The sequence below is a fragment of the Tachypleus tridentatus genome, chromosome 7, assembly GCF_004210375.1.
Source record: "Tachypleus tridentatus isolate NWPU-2018 chromosome 7, ASM421037v1, whole genome shotgun sequence".
NCBI classification, from domain to species: Eukaryota; Metazoa; Arthropoda; class Merostomata; order Xiphosura; family Limulidae; genus Tachypleus; species Tachypleus tridentatus.
In genome coordinates, this window is record NC_134831.1 from 25,392,144 (window position 1) to 25,410,911 (window position 18,768).

Genomic DNA, 18,768 nt, shown 5'->3' on the forward strand with positions numbered 1-18,768 from the left:
TGTTGCTATGGGCAAACATAATATTCAGTGAATTACTCATTTCAGAAATAAGTTTTGAGGAAGAAAAAGCAGTATAATCATTTCCCAACTCCAGTAAATGTATGAAGCCCACACTGATTCTGTGATAATATGGAAAACTATTTTCATCGAGCATCAAATTTTGTGTCTAGCAAATACTACTCAGTAAATTTTGTCGGAATTCAGAATCATTTTTTAATTTACCTTGCCGATTCTCTCATTATATAGAAAAAAATACTAAATCTAGTTTTTTGGGAAATGAGTTTACCCAAAAGCATCACAACCAGTCAATCATTATAACAATTTTTGATGAGTGGTTTAGCACATGTCATTAATGTTAATATGATCCCAAAAGTTCAAGTATATTAAGAAAAAGATGATAACATATGTTTTATTTAATTGAAATTTTCACTTCTCTACGGTACAATATCACAACAATAATTAAACACAGTAGGACTCACTACTGACGGTAACATCTAATACATTTTCTATAGAATAGATTTCTGTAACATAAGAGTCTATGGGTTAGTCTCCCAAAAAGCGGATCTGAGGGTCCATGTTTATGTGCTCAACAAAATAGCAATTCGTACGTCATAACAGTGTTTGATTAAAACAACTCAAACTATTTTCTTTTTAGTCTACGATTGGCATGATTTAATGTCAGGGTGCACTATTCTCTACTTGCAAACCCCAAATTCGAGCAGAACATGTTTGTCCTTTCAGCTGTTGTGACATAATAATATCACGGTCAGTCCCACGGCAGTGGTTGATATCCATTAGCTGCCATCTCCTCTAGTGTATCACCCATCGACCAGCTTTGCGCGAAATTTAATAAAGGAACAAAAACTTCTACTCTATCTGTTCAAAGCTAGAGACGTCTAATGCAGATATTTCTTATAATATGCTACATAAATATCACAAACAAGCCAATTATAATACGTTTATTACTTTCGAACAAAAAACTAAGTGCCTGTTAAATATTCTAAGGTATCATAGGGTGATGTACGACATAGTGTACAAAATGTTCTAGAAGCATATAAATACTTAAATTATTAACAATACTCAACTAATTTTTAATTCCTATTAATATTTAAATTGCGTTTGTTTTTTCAACAACTTAAATACGTTTTGTCCTTATGTTATTTCTCGCTTGAAGTGAACACAATTGATTTTAGATGAATGAATTATTCAATTACAATTCGTCTTTGCTAGAATTAAAACATAATGTTTGTTTCTTTTAAGATACAGCCAAGAAAAGTTTGTGAATTTCAGTATAAGTAAAATATTGAAAGCTTAAACAGTATATTTTATGTAACAAGATTATATTCATTGTTTATAAAACATTTCCCAATTGAATATTATCGACGGGCGAATTGCTAATATTTTTGCTTCTCTCATGTTTAAATATTTTAGATTTTATTTAAGACGGTGTTTTTCCTGTCTTCGTACATGAAATGTACTTTTTTCAGTACGCTTAAATGGTCTATTCTGTTAGTTTATTTTATTTCATATTAATATTTCTTCTCTTATTTCATAGACTAAAAGGGTATTTCCTAAAGCCATTTCATATATATTTTCCCTAAGATATTTTACAAACGTAAACAACATTAATATGCTATTATTTTACTGAATTTGTTTACTTATTCTGTATCATAGTACGTTAAGCTTTTTAAAATTATATTTTATACGTTTAGTTTTGTGACTGTAGCTCAGATTTCTTTTATGACTGAAGATGATTAGAAAACTAAAAATTGATGTACATTAGAAACATTTGATTTATTATTTCATTAAGATTTATACAATAAAAAATTATTTGGTGTGTTGAAAATTTTCATTATCGTTAATGCGTCAAAATATATTAAGAAATTGTATTTTTGGAAGAGATGTTGAGGTTATTTTATTTCCCTTATTATTTATAAATATTTCACATTTCTTTTCCGTCTTGTAGAGAAAACGTGAAGAATAGAAGAGGAAAAAACGGCACACAAAACAGGCTTAAAAAGATCCAAATTTGAGTCAATTTAGAGACGACGATTTCAACATCATCAGAAATATTCGAAGTTTGAACATGATAATAAAGTGATATTCACGACGATATTATAATGTTTATGACTGATATAAAAATATAAGACATGGTTTTATACTTGTAAAGTCATAAGTACGATTTACGATAATCTCTTACACAATAAAAGTTAGATATATCTAAAACAACATGTAGACGTTACTTACTTTGGATTTTAATAATATTTTCTTTATATTGCAGGATAATTTTCAAAGATCCTGCCTCAAGCATGTGTAGAATTTTAGCATCTATCTCCAGATTAAATTCATCTACATAAAACATAATTCTATCGACGTAATTTATGAGCATAAAATTTGATTTCTGTTTATGTAAACTTTAAATATTTCAACTTAGGTAATAATGTATTTAAACTTCTAATATTTAAAAAAAAACATTCCTACTAAAGCTATTACTCAAGAAAACAATATCAAAATTTGAAACATGTATAAAAGAGCAATTTTAAATTTTATCGAACTGACGCTTTTTAAGAATGTAGAAAAGAAACAGTGAAAAGAAAAACAACATTGAACAAATAAGTTCAACGTATATGCTGAAAAGATTTTATATATCCTATATCAGTAAATCCTTTCAATATTTTATTGTTTCAAGCAAAAAGGACGAGTTTCTATTTAGGTATTTATTTAAAAAGGTGTAATGTACGTAATAGAAGTAACCTATAAAATTGTAAACAAAAAATTGTAAACAGCTGGCATAAGATGGAAAACTCTATACACTAAAACTACATTTCACCATTGTTACCTTGTATCATCAGGTTCCTTACAATTCTCTGTTCTGTTTATATACTTTTAATGATGACGTTATGGTTCCATACATTAATATTAATATAACTCTACTTCTTGCGTTTTATTTATAACAGACCTTACCGTATTTAGAACTTACTTATAGAAAAACACTGAAAAAAAGAAGTAAATGTAGGGATGGCTGATATCAATCCTTCGAAAAGAATGTAAACGATATAGTAGGGATGACATTTGCCTTATCCGTACACAATAGCACAGGCAGGAATTAAAATACAACAATATATATGTATGTATAACAATTCCATCACAATTACGTTTATACATATTTTGTTTGTTAACATCCTACTACAATTTTTTTGCCTGCAGAAAGTGGAATATCACTAAACTATCACCACTGTTAATAATACATAGTGTGGTATGCAGATGTTTTTTTGGCAGGAAACACCCTACCATGTGTTTCTGGAAAATTCTTCCAGTCTGGTTTTTATATGCAGCAAAATAGTTTTGTTGGAGCAAAAAGAAAAAAAATTCAGTCCCTTTTTTAACGCCTAGAAAAATGTATAACCTTAATATAAGAATTACTCGAACGAAAGTAAAGTTTCATAAATTTAAAGTTTAACTTTGATTGTAATGATATAAATGATAATGGAAGTATAAGTACTGTCCTGAAAATATAATTAAACTAATGCTAAATAACAAATAAGTTAGTTATATTGCACAGTATGCAGACTGTAATAACCTGTATATAGAGAAATTTATGGACAGGAATAATGGAATACATGTATAACAACATAATATCCCTGTGAAAATAAAATTATGCATCTAATATTAACATAAAACAGGCAAGAATAGAGAATTTATTTGATAAAACAAAATAAAACAAGTGCAAATGAAATGCAAGGAGTTGGTTTACGTTTATGTTAAACTCAAGGTTATGCTCAGGCGTCATCGTTAGCTATATTTAAATATGTTCTGTTGTGTGAGGTAACTGATGGAGCCAAGTTAACAATGGCAAAGGGTAGTTTTACAATATAGTTCTTTTTCATTTCATTTTAGTTGTTTATGACTTGTTTCACTAATTTATTTTTTCTGTTATTTTGTTTTAGTTGTATTGTGGAATTTTCCTGACAGACGTTTTTAGCAAACACAACCATCTATTGCTTATTTTACCATGTTCATTCAAAATTTGATGCCTAGTTGCAAGCAAGAAACATATGGTTTACTATATCTTATTACTATTTTTGTTGGGAAGTATTTTTAAAAACATATTAAAGTAAGACAACTGAGCGAAATCGTCGGTACATTATTATTTTGCCAGTGACTGGAGAATTTATAAGCCATAACTTTTTTATTGATTGTAAAATTGTCGGCATTCTGTTTAGAATTTGAAGAGCTCATTTTATAACTAGCTACATACAGGAAGTAGTTTTATCATTTTTTATGCAGTTCCTGCTTTGTTTGTAGAAGATCATTCGTTTTTCTTGATGTAATCTATTTTTGTACTTGCAGGACACTCCATGAGGATATTAGAAATAAAAGTGAACCGTAGTGTCTTATGTTATATTATTTAGTTTTCATAGCAATTTAATATTATTTTTTTTCAAATACATAAGATAAGGAACTCGCCACTTCTTTTCAAAAAACAACAATTTTTTTGACCATCTGGTTTAATGATGTCCGAAAATCTTAGTATCAGTCAATGTTTAATCAAATTGTTTAATGAGTAAATTACTAATAGACATGCATAAGAAACGTGTTTTTTTTATATGTTAAAAGATAAAAGTATTTCAAATTCAACATATATTTGACACCGAACCCTTATTACTCTTGTAAAATCAATAACATTAATGTTAAAAATAACGCTAAAGAACTATGATATAAAATTAAGAGGAGAAGATATAATAAGTTTTGATTACAATAGTACGGTTATGGTAAAATCTAAGAAAGACGCGTAGGGTTTCGTACATTAATAGTGCAAAATACACATATATTTTGTCATTTAGTCTTCCAGTTAAAAATATATTCATTTGGCCGTAAATGGACTTAATTCTTTTGGTTTTCACTCATAATAAAATAATCATATTTTTCCCTTATATGTCCACTAATAAGTAAAATATTCCTCTAATATACATATGTATATTGTTATTGTGGTAAGAGTTAAAGACTTGTCGTCCCACTTTTAAGCACTAAACTTAGCAGTATCAGTGCGACCATAAACCGTACCATCCAACTTACCCTTTTTGTATTGTACTTGTCAAATTTAGTACAATAAAGCTGGCATATTTAAACGAAATCTTGTTTCCATCATTTGCTTCGTTTTTTAAGAATTAGTATCTTATTTTATATCAGAAGATTTTAATTAATTTTATTCATTATTATGTTCATAAGTAATATATTATATCGTCCTTAAAATTAATATAACATCGTAATAGATTAAACGTGTTTAAGAAGATAAAATTTTTCACTGTCGCGTAGGTTACTATTTTTCCTAATTGATAAAATGTTTATTAATTTTCTTGTTTCAATAAAATAGACATTTTGGTTTTTTAGTTTACTTCTATTTTAAGAGACCAAATCTAAATTTAGTATAATTTCTTTTATTTAGTATTACTTCATGATATTCAATATTTTTAAAAAAATACATTGTTTTTTAAATACGCACAAATGATTATCGGTTCTACACAGTAAAATGTTTGTTTATTTTATTCATAACATTTAACCAGGTTTATCTAGTATCAACAGGTGAATTAAAAGAAGCAATCTTTCCGGATAGTAAAATCAAATACTAATATATAACATGTACAGAGAGGAAAAACAATATTTTCTGTTTATTTTAAATCAACGATATTTTTCTAGTACTGTTTGTTCAGTCTGAAAAAAAAAACACAAGCTTGTTCAAATCGGTCCTTTCTTTAGAGAGATTATTTTTCTGATGTAACACGAACAAGATTTCAAACGTATTCAAAAATTTTAGCTATGTTTTCCTATCTTCTGTAATTGTCTTTTATTCGTCAACGATGCTGCTGTTGAAATAGAATCAAAAAGCTTTTATTCTAGAGAATATAATTTGTATTAAATTGAAAAATGTGGGTGAAAACGAATGTTGATTAGTTACATTGATATTACACTTCTCATAAACATGTTTTATTGTAGAAAGAGGAAAAGTGTGAATTTCAAGTATTAATAGTATATATTTAAAATTATATAATATAGTTTAGAATTCAATGTAGTTGATGATCAAGTATCTTATGTATTAATGTTAGACTTTCAACTTGAATTTAATAAAACAGTTTTAAGCTTTGCAGTAATGATGCGACAGATTCTAATATACAACACTGAAAGCAAAAGAAAAACAAAAGTTTATTATGGAAGTAGTTTGCACAAATACTGAGATCAAAGGCATTAAATAAATAAATAAGTAAAATACAGTTTAAGACTTATTTTGTAAATGTTTGTGCAAGCAGTTGTAAAATTTGCTAATTATGAAGTTAGTACTATATATTTATTTGTTACAATATTATTTTACATAACATTTACTTACTATATCTGTAGAACAATGAATGACGGCAAATAGTACTCGAGTATCTATAAAATTAGCCCCCCAGTGGCACAGTGGTATGTCTGCGGACTTACACACTAAAAACCGGCTTTCGAAACCTGTGGTGGGCAGAGCACTGATAGCCCATTGTGTAGCTTTGTGCTTAATTCAAAACAGAAATATGTAAAATTCTGTGCTATTAGCTCATACAGAAAGCTATCCTATTTAAACACGAAATTCTCTCGTATATATCAAACAGTTACATTAAATTTTTATCACATATTATAAGCAAATGGTAGAGCCAATCTAAAACATATTTTTTTGCAAATCGTGATTAAAAACATATAAAGTATAAATAAAAAGAAATTATTGTTAAGCAGTAATCTCGTTCCAATATAAAAAGTAATGTTACTTCTCTGCTTATAAAAATAAACCAGTTTTCATATAAATGAGCATATTAAATATTAAGTATTTTAATATATTTTTCAAGTATTTTATAGTGGATTCGTAACCATTTTAATCTTCTTTAAGCTGCACAAAAAAAAAACGTTTAATTACTTGAATTTTAATCTAGCATTGGACGTTTTTCAATAAAATGTTTTTGTTTTAGAAAAAGGTAAATTTTCAATGTGTCTTAAATATGTTTAAAAAATATACGATTTTTATTCGGCGTGGATAACCTGCTTTGAAATTAGTTGAAGATATATTTAAATAAAACCTTAAGATCAACCAAATGAGTAGTCGAAAAATACAGTTAAACTCCACAAGTAAAATAAGTAAAAAATGTTGAACAAAAGCACGCTCAAGATTTATATTGTATTAATAACCTCAAAATCTAAAAATAAAACAACATATATATTCGTTGAATATTTGTTTTATATCAGACAAGTAAGGTGTAAGATGCAAGCTATTTTTAATCTGGTTGTATTAATACATGCATAAAGAAAAAAGTTGGGCATGAAAGTCAGTTGTACTAGGAAAGCGATTTCATACCATTTAGGATGAATATACTGAACAATAAAAATATTTTAAAATGAACAAGGATTGAACAAAAACGTTTTAGATATTGAAAAATGCACTTCTTATGATTAAGAACCGTTTACCTATAAAGTTTGATAAAATGTTCTCCTTTTAAATCATAACAAATGCCGTTTAAAATAAATCCGATATTTAGATACCAATTTTAATCACTTAAATTAATAATTATATGGGGGATGAGGAAGTTCTGCACACCTTGGATAATGGCTGAAAAAGATTAAGATACCAGTGTGGGTTGATTGTGTACATTCAAAGTTGTAATTTTAAACACTAGAACACACACTTCTACTCCACACAATGAGAATCACTATAGCAACATGTGTAATCAAAGATTATATCCTAAACGAGAAAAGAAGAGCGAAACCTACATAAACACACATGTCCAACAGCATAGTCAAATTGCCTCAAACGTTCCTGTTTGTTTCATCTAGAAACACTTACCTTCAAAACAAATTTAAGTAATTCTATTCTCAAAATCATGATCATATATTGATGCAAGAATTGGATAGCTTTGGTGAGTTGACGACATTTTGACGCATTTTTTATGCTTAAAAAGCACTCCTTAAGTATTTACCTACTGTTCAGTATTGTTAACGACGTTAACAAATGTTTCTGGTATCGCTTTCATTAGCACATCACAGTCTATAACATAATTCTGTAAGTCTGTGAAAATGAAATATCTCAAATATTCAATATCTTCAAAGCCTATGGGGGAAATATAAATACCATGTAAAACGGTCACTGCGGTTAAAGCCGTCTTACCTTAACCCATTCATTGTAAAGAAATCGCATTTCATAAAAAATTAGTAAAATTTATCATTTTTTTTACTGCGTATTTGGGAGACGATAATCCTTGTTGTTTTACAGCAAAAAAAAAAGTAAAATTCTCTAACTTATTTACTTTGTAACCATAACAAATCACTCTTCTTACTTTCAATCAAAGTTGTTTAAAACCAGAATATTAATGTTGTACTTTGATAATTCACTTTCTTCTCTCAGCGTGAGTTACGTATGGTATTGCGCGAGTATAATATATATATTATACTATCATATAATTTACTCTGATAGCAACAACTGATGATATATTGGAATGACTATTTAAGTGGAATGGACTCTCTTAATTCACTTAACATCATATGTACAACAAAGAACAGTTTAGTATTGAACTTTATGATAGGAATGCATAACTAAAATTTAAGCCCTCTTTTTAATTCATTAATTTATTAGACACAAATTCTTCAACAATGATGAATATTTCCTTTTATCCCACAACATCATTGAGAAACTTATAAAGAATCTATTATTACACTTTATAACTTGTCCAATTAAATTTGTCTAAAGACTAGCAAAATAATATTCATTATGTATCCATTAGGTACTTCAATAATTTTGATATGACCTTTATTCACAAGTAGAATCCTCTGAAACGTTACCAGTAATATTTCATATTACATTAGAAAGCTACAAACGCTTAAACTTTATTCATATTAATCCTTTTCTAATATATGTCATGCCTTACAGGCGTCAATTTGTTTGAAGCCCTCTAGATATATTCAACAGAAATCCCACCTTTTGTTAGAACACTGATTTTACCAGCGATGTATAATGGAATTTACTGATTAGCATGTAAACCCTTACGTTCTATAGTTATTTTCTAAACATACAGTGCTCGATGTTCTTGATTATTTGTTGAAACAACAGCTGTATGTGTCATTATACTTGACTCGTTAGTTTACTAGCTCAGTTTACTGACATGCTATTATCTCAGTAATGGGTCAATAAAATGTGGCTTATGCTCGCAGCTGTGGTCTGAATCGCGCTGAAGCTAGATTACCAAACTAATGTTATTGAATAACACCTGCTTTAAAATGATTTAAAAATTAAAGAAAAAATTAGGATATTTAAAATAATATGTTGCATATTTACAGCTTCAGATAACTATATCAAATCCAGAAATGGTTAAAAAACACCTCACAAATTTGAAGAATAGTCATGATTCACGTAATATTCTCCAGATAAAAGGGTAAAAAACCAATTCATAAGTAACATCTTACCAATAGAGTCTTCACGCGTAATTGTAATTTGATTAATGTAAGCAAATTTTGTCATTTTCGGTAGTTTGTCTTATTACCAATATGGGAAAAAAAATATATATATACTGTTTTGCACAAACTAAATTAAAAAGATAATTCGAAATTTTAAATAAGAGAACCTATTTGAAAGCAAAGTACAGACATTAATAATCAGGATAGGTAGCCCGCGGTGGGCTGAGCAGGTAGCTCACACACACACAGGATAGGTAGATCTAAATAGTATCGGTTTTAGTTTCTTTCATCAAATTTAAATATTGTCATACGTTTTCTCAATTTATTGAATGTTAGTGCGTTAACACTTCTGTCATTGTCAGTTCTTAAAACTACTTTCATTGAATAACATTGCTTTCAGTAATAATGTTAGTTGTGTTTGAAGAATATGTTTTATTATTAACCTTCGTCAATACACTTGTACCCCGACGATAAGTATTTTTTAATATTTTTTCATTGACCAGTAATATTTTTATGTAATTGTCCCATTATCATTCTGACACAAAAATAGTAAAATTTTCGATGTTTTGCAGTCAAATAATTTTTGTGAATAAAACGTTGCATTGTTATCCGTGCGGACTCCAAGTAATATATAGATTTGAAGCTCACTGTCGTCCTCAAGCATTGTGTGTATGGACTAACATTGTGATAAACAGTGATTACGTATTTAGATCTCTCCCGAAGTGAAGTAAGGCACACAACCCAGAATCCCCGTGCAGTGCAAAAAGGCGTCAAACCTACCTTTGTAGATCTAGAATTGCTTGACACAAGACAGTTTGATGGTCAAGGTATTCCAGCAACAAAGAAACGACGTTATCTTTTCCCAAGTATCGCGGACGGGAAAGTCCGTAAAATCTGTTCAGCATGTGGAAACCACGGCTGCGTTGATCACTCCACACCCAGTATACGGTGTGATGAGTTTTATAAAATGACTCGTAAAAGATATAAGAAACACTCATAATAAGTTTTGCTTACATGTTATCCAGAATTTGGCATTAGTTTATCTCTGAAACAAAGGCCCCCCAGTGGCTCAGCGGACTTCAACGCTAAAATCCGAGTATCGATACGCGTGGTGGACAGAGTACAGATAGCCCATTGTGTAGCTTTGTGCTTAATTCAAATCAACACCAACTGCAACAAAGTTTGATGTAGTTCGACCCCCTTGGGTCCGTTCGGACCCAAAGCATATTTTCGTATAATTTGATGTTTTTTGTTACATATTCGAGAAATCTGTTTCTTCATTCAGTATATTTTTAGTTTTAATTGTGATATGTCAATTAGAAAAGAAGTAGCCCTATACTATCGAAATATACGTCACTGATGACAATTTTTGTATAAATATGAGAAAATGGATATAAGTAAATTTCATGTTTTGTAATAATAAATCACATATTATATACTTATGGTACTCAGTCTTTCTTATTGTTTATCTGCACAATGCTTTGAGAAGCCAGTATGCTAACTTTTCACGATCTAAATAATAGCTTCAACATTATGATCATTAAATATATGCGAGGTCCGTATAGACCCCAGATGTACTGGAAGGCGAATGTTTTAACGTGTACTGATGAAGGCTGATACTGTAAATAAGAATTTTTAGTTACAATTTTGAATATATTCGTGATACCGTATTGAAAATAGGGTGTTTTAATTATAATGGTAAAGTAATCTCAAACGTAATTCTAGGAATATATAGGTAAAGTAAAACAGAATGTAAACGACGAAATCTTTCGCACAAGTTTTCTGAGACTGTATGATATATGACATCATGATGCTAATATTTCACTTCTATACTAAGGTATATTTGATTCACAAGTTTTAAAATACTTTAAATTCTATTCGTCAGGTGTGATGTCTAGTTCTCTTGGTGATAGATAGGTGAAAGTGCTCGAACGTTTGAGTTCAAATAAACTTTAATATACTTATATACCACACATTACTAATCTGGAAATCTGTTTTATCTTCTTTAAAGTTCCTGTGCATTTGACCTGAAAAGAATATAAAAGGTGGTGCTCATTAAGAAGATCAAATATTACTGTTATTTTATTAAAATATTTAGCTATGCCTGATTCATGTTACAATGTTTCATTAATTTAGCTGTTGTTCTTTTTATATAGTAATTGAAAACTATAAATTATGTCATTTTTGACAGTATTTTATTTTCAAATGGAGAACATTAACTTAAAAAATAAGCATGTGTTATGGTAAAAATTTCTATGAATCTTAAACCCCTCTTGGAAATTATTTAGTTCTAACTGGCCTGAAGAGGGTCATAATCGAATGCTGGCCATTATACATGTATAAACTCTCCGATGTAACTTATGGACGCTTGCCAAGTTTGGTTTATTTTTAAAAAAAACAACAACAAAAGAACTAAATTCTTAAAAGCAGGACCATGGCTCTCATGGCTCATACGTTTATTATATAAATATTATATATTTGATTGCTTTTCTCACGTTGGTGAAGATAGCCAATGACACAGATTAACACTAGTTATTAGGCTCTTATGTTGGTGTGACTTTTGTAAGTACCCATGTCGTCTTCACCTTTTATTTCAAAAAATTATTTAATATTGTCCAATCTTTCAGATTGTTGTAGCATATATATATTTACTTTAATTGGTAAAACATCATATGATGACATATTATGTAATAAAACTAAAAGAATGAAGAAAGAACTGTGGTTATTAGCTCTCATACATTCAGTAATATCCTTGATAGGAGAAGTCATCCATGATTTATATATATATACATAATTGTAAATAGGGAAACCATTTTTGTGTACTTTTTTTTTGTTAACTCAATTTTGTTTCTAAGAAATACGTGTTTAGTAGGCTCATGAAGTTTTATTCAAAACATTATTTAAAATCGTGTAAATAGACTATATAATTTATTTTGTTAGTAAAGCCAGTGCTTTGTAACAAAATATTTTTAAAGACCAATCGCTTACAAATTATCATGTTCTTGCTTGTAATAGTTCTTATAAATTGACTGAAAAAAGTAGCGACTCTTTTTATCTTCTATAATAAGTTCGTCAAACAGAGTGGAATAGGCTTTGTGCTCTTTACAATCTTAAACATATCTTGATCTGGACAAGACAAATAGAATCGCACACAGTATTCATTACAAACGTATTTCTTGTATGTTTATACAGTATTGTTGCTCAACGGTGCGCATCTTGATTTTACAGAAATAGCAGAGTGGTTTCAAAAATAGGTGTATCTATTATAAGGGAACTAAAGAAGATTGCCAGTCCCTCGTCAACACCCCTTATCCCGGTATACAGATAAAAATAAATCATTCTTCCATACCCAATGCTCAGGTTTCGAAATTTGCTCATTGCAAACTTACTGTGGAATTAAAAAAGCCATTTCATAACTTCCAATAAAAGATATCACATCACGCTAAATATTACAAAAATAGGTTGAATAACAATTATTTTATACATTCCATTGCATATAACTTATAAATCATAATGCAAGTGTCTAATCTGATTCATACATTTGAGATCCTTGTCCTGTGCAACACAATCAGGATACGTTTTTAGACATGTGTACGTTGTCACACAAGTGTAGAAATTACCACATGACATCGAACGATGTAGCGTCAATCAAGGTGTCAAGTGTTCTGAATAATATCAATACACTGTGTAGAAGGTTATGGAAAAGATACTAAAGTTGGTCAAGTGAAAACTTGACTTGGCTTACTGATTTGCATGTTAAAAGTCGTTTGAATATAACGTTTTCAACAATTTGTGCTTTCACAAACTTTTTCCCCTAATAAGAAAAAGACTATTAATAATGCTTGTTTAATATGATTACTATCAACACAATGTTTTTAAATCTGTGTATTTAAATGAATTGCAGAATGTTTTTATTAAAACTAAATAAAATATATTTTATTAGTATAGTATCGTGAATAAGTCAGCAAACAACTACAGGAATGAACAAAAACAACTAAATTATACGACTATCTCTATATTGTTTATTATACTCCATCAAGGAAATGATCCTCATGAAGAAAATGTGTCGATTCGAAAGTGCCCTATTTGAACGAAAGCTGTTGCTTTCTTTTCATAAAGTGTTTTGCTACATGGTAGTTTACACTACTTTATTATCATATACCACTTTTTGTAATATTTTAATAGAACATACGTTACAAATAATAAATGTATCAACAGACTAATACTTAGTGCATGTTACTACTAGTAACAAGCCTTCCATTTAATCTCTTTCTATTGACCGAAGAAACATGTGCACATATTTTTAAAGCTTTTCTGTGGCTTTTTATCTGAAAAAGTAAAATTCAGTAACGCAACATCAAGTAAAGCATTGTTTGAGTATGAATATCACTTAAATTAAAAGCAACTTAAAACTTTGGGCTGTTTCATTTATTTCATCATATTTTAGCAAAATGGTAATTATGTAATTAGAGATATTCTTTAGTTTTCATAGTACTGAATATTGCCTGTTGGTAAGCATCTATGGTAATAATAATGTAATTACAACTTTAAATGGGCTATATGACTGAAATGGAATGCTGAATGTTGAATTTATTCTTTGAGTAACTCACGACTATTAAAAACACTTGAATGTTGTCATTTTACTAGGACAGTAATATTTACAGCCTATTTCACTCAATTTCACCAGTTACGTTCAAAGTCTCTATAAATTGGAATTACTGGCGTTTAATGTATTTTGCATATCCTCATGACCTTTGGCAGTTTTCCAGTCAACATTTTAAGTCTTTCATATGCAAAAAAAAAAATTTTCTTAATAAAGTATATTTAATAAACTAAAAATATTTTGTGATTAAGAAAACATATCCAACCATGCAGGTGGTATTTCACAGCCCAGTAAAGAAAATTGTAAGAAAACACTAAATATGCTTACAGAAGGTTAACTAAATGACAAAGTCAGCCTACATAAAGTGACGGTGGAATGACTCGTATCGTAAAAAATGTTTGACATTCTTTGGCATTACGTAGGAAGGGCGCTGCTACTCAAGATATGTAAAGCCCTTTAAGACACAAATTAATCATGCATCTAAATCATAAATATGTGCTGAGAACTACTGAGATTTAGAATTTCCAAAGTGAGGTAACATCTTTACTTAATGGAATTTAAATCAACTTAGGAAACTAAGACCGCCAGAAAGAGACCTCTAACAAATCAACCTACAATCGTGGAAAGCAAAATGACAGTAGCAAAATATATCCACATACCGCATAAAACAGTACCCAACATATTCAGATAGAATCTCCATTTCGAAAAGTGACAGAAGTTTCTTTCACTACATATCCATACACAACCACACTATATACACAATTATCGCATACCTGAGCAGCATTCACTTTGTCCCATATAATGACACAGCGACAATGCTTTTTGTGTGACTGGACTGTTGTAACCTAATGTAGGAATTATCATTCTGGTACATTTGGTGGATTACGAAATGCATGCAAGAACGGAAAATATTTGCTAGACATGACAAATTTGTAAATTTATATTTTTAAGAAAATTAAATTGCAGAGTTGTTGTAAATATACACATTTACCAAACAGAGCATTATAAAACATGATAACATAAGCTGTAATGATCTAGTGAGATTCTAAATTCGTTTTAATATGATCTACTTAAGCTGGGTATGTCTTCCATTTGATAATTTCCTGATGTGCAATAAAATTAAACCCTGATTCCAAAATTCAAAGTTACAAACGTTTATGCATAATCTAAGTAGTTTTCCTTACTATCATAAGCAAATCAAGCACGAAAGCTAAATCATTATCTACCTTTAAAGAAGCTACTGTGTTTCTGTTGGTCCACGAGGAATGTACCACCATCCACTTGATAAAAAGTGAATGAAATCCTCATTATTTAAATTTTTATCGACTATTCATATAAAAACTCTTAAATTCATTGCATTTTCCATATGTAAAGACAATCTATTCTATAGGTCAAACATCTTTTTTAGAAAAGTTTAATAGTTTTAGATAAAGATCACCTCTATCCTTCCAAAATGTATTGTCCTACAATTCTCACCATTAAGTATTACCACACATCTAACTATCAAATTCCTTAATATTATTCAACATCTGAAAGAGATTATTTCTTTTATCTTTCTTGAGAAATCAGTTTCAGATTTCTTATCTTATTATTCTCTGAAATCCTCTTCATCCCAGGTATTATCCTAGCACCTTTCTTTGAACCCTTTTCAACAACTCATTATCTTCTTCTAAAGTAAGGAATTCAATAACCCAATAAACATATAAAATAAAATGATAATCTGTTTAGATTTCTGTTCAATATTTCCGTAAATACAACTCATTATCCCATTTGTCTTACTAATCGGATAACTTAAAAGTTCAATAAACCTAAACATTAAGTCATTTTTGCTTTCATAATGCTTTTTAGACTGCTTCTGTGGAGCTTAAGTTATGATAACTTACGTGTATTACCTTGCACTTATTATAATTCAAAGCTATTAGTCAGTTATTTTCTCAATTCGGCAACTGATTCAAATCATTTCGTAAAGCATCACCACCATCACAACCAGCAACATAGAAGGACTTTGTACCATTTTCAAATGTAAGCAGTTTATTGACTATTCCTTCACTTATATCAAAAAGAGAAAAGGACATAAAACCAGTTTTACCGAATTCATTATAGTAATTATCTAATTTTCCTCTCCAGCTATTTTAGATTTAACAAACAGAGTTATCTGTATATCACCAGAGATAATATTGTAAAAGGATTTTCTGTAACATCTTTTATATTGTTTTCAAAAACAACAAACTTTAAAATTAAAATGATAAAACAGCATATTATTGTACTAAGCATGGTTTGTATATCCTTTGCATCTCAGGATCCATGTGGCTATTTTGGACAACAACAAAGTTCCTTATATGTAATCAAAGCTAATCTAGCAGAGATGACCAATAACTGCGAGTTTCATGGCACACCGGCTGAATGACATTAATATTAAAAAATAAGCATATATTATTTCTTTCAAGGTTTTTTAAATGGGATTAACAACTTTCTTGTCACCAAACTATCTGTTAAGGTTAAGAAATTGCACATTTAGAAAAGACAGAATGAAAATACACATGTTTGTTAAATTATATTATTCTGGTATTCGTAAAGTTTATTTTAAATTTCGTAAGATTTTTCTTTCATACTTTGTAATAGATTGCTTAGTATTTGTTCTGTTTAGCTGTAATTTTATTTTAAGATTAACATTGTAAATTATTTGTTTTTGAAAGTCATAAAATGTTGTATTCAATATAAAGTTGAAGAAAACCATATGTAACGTCAAATTTCAAAAAAGACACAAGCAGTAATAGTTTACTCCAAAGTTTATAAAATTAAACCAATAACTACGAAATAAAAAAATCAATTCGTAAACTTAGAAACAGAAAATAAGATTCTAAATACCACAATTACAGAAGATTACAGAGAAATCAATAGTTTGAAAGAAAAATAATATTCAAAATTTCTTAAACTCGTTATCTTCAATATCACGTCAGACGACTCACGGAGGCTTTTAGTCTTAACAGTTGTTAACTGAAATTTGATAAAACAAAGAAATAAAATAGAAATTAGCCATACATAAAAGATAACCTAATCAAATAAGTAATCTGACATACATTAAACACAACAACACTAAAATCAAAGGTAAAAATATGGTAAATTTATCAAAAAATGACTCTAAAATAAGAAGAGATTCTAAACAAAGGTCTAATTTATGCAAAAAGATACAAAAACAACTGAAGCACCAAACAAGAAACATCATAACGAAATTAGCGAAACAAATAAACATCAACAACATAACATGAACAATGATACTACAAAGACATTTTAAGGTAAAAATAATATAATGTGAATTCCTAAAATTATCAAATTTGATCAAAACGTAAAGAATTTCATTCAAGAAATTTCGTGTATCTGTTTTAAACCCACAAAAATTAAAGAAAACGTCACAAAACACCAAATTTAAGCTGTAAAAGAGTTTAATAATAACTCACAAACTATCACAGTAAAACTTAAATTGTTGAAACAAAATATTTAAAAAAATTATTTAAAAAAATCTAAACTATTTAATGAAATTCAAAAACTATACAAAAATCTTATTGAATGTTGTGAAAAATAAATGAATAGCCTGATTTTAGATATAAAAACAACAGTGCCATCACACAAGACATGAACAACAGCGTAAAAGTAACCAAGGCACGTACTTCTTACTTTTTTGGTGCTCCGAAGGTTCACAAAAACCCAATTGTCATTTCATAAATAATTGGAGTAAAATACATAAAAAATAAGGTAAATAATAATTAATAAAAATGATTAAGCCTAAATTAAATAAATTATAAGACTAGTAAAGAGTGTAATTTAAAATTTTACAATAACTTGGTACAAATTTAATTTTAATAAACAATTATGTAATTACCAATTCACTTTAAACAGTTCTTATTATTAAGTATTCATTTCAGAGACAAATCTGACTATATTAAGTTTATCATATTGTTTTGTTTGTTTAATATATGAAATACTTACGTTTGTGTGTACTGGTACTGAGACCTCCAACAGCACAGAATACTAAGCCCTAAAATGGGAGACAATATTGGTTTTGTATTTTACAGTGCTGTTTAATAAAAACATATTTGTAATAATATTAAAATACCGTAGTGTTATGAGAACCAGTCTCAGAACATGTCAAACAAAACTGACTTTCTTTTCACAGATTAAGATACGAATGTCACCTTTATTCAGGGAGAATGTTCATTATTCTTGCTTAGAGCAGAACTATACGTTTTTCATTTTTGATGAGATTAGTTAAAGATAGATTATATAAATCACTCGTATACCAACAAAATTATTATTCTGTAAATGTTTGTTTGAGATTCTTACAAACCATCACCATCTGGCATGAAGAAACTGAAAGATTCAGCTGCAGAATATACACTTACTCAGTATAATAACTTTAGTATTATAATTGTAAAAAGGTGAATATCCTCACGATAAACATCGTTTTTCTCTTGTTTTCTGAAACAGTAAAATAGGACTGAAGTAATGCGCCTCTAGAATGTAAAGGACATAAAAGTTTCATAAAGAAATTTACTTATTGCCTCATGGGTAAGATATAGGTATGATAAGTGTGCTCTAGTCATAGGGTGAATAGATTTGTCACGGTGAAAAGAGTGTTTCACTTTGGCAACTAGTCAGTAGTTGAAAAAAATCGTTCTAATAGAGTAAGGATAAGTCATGATGTC

The 18,768-nt window shown here is 28.9% G+C and overlaps 1 long non-coding RNA gene across 1 annotated transcript; it reads right to left on the reverse strand.

The window, feature by feature from the left end:
* Positions 1-11,403: 11,403 nt before the first annotated feature.
* LOC143254937 (uncharacterized) lies at positions 11,404-18,419 on the reverse strand. The gene is made up of 4 exons (XR_013030375.1): positions 18,411-18,419; positions 18,053-18,101; positions 15,292-15,345; positions 11,404-11,489 (listed from the first exon to the last, which is right to left on the reverse strand). It is a non-coding gene; the product is annotated as an uncharacterized LOC143254937 (long non-coding RNA).
* Positions 18,420-18,768: the final 349 nt, after the last annotated feature.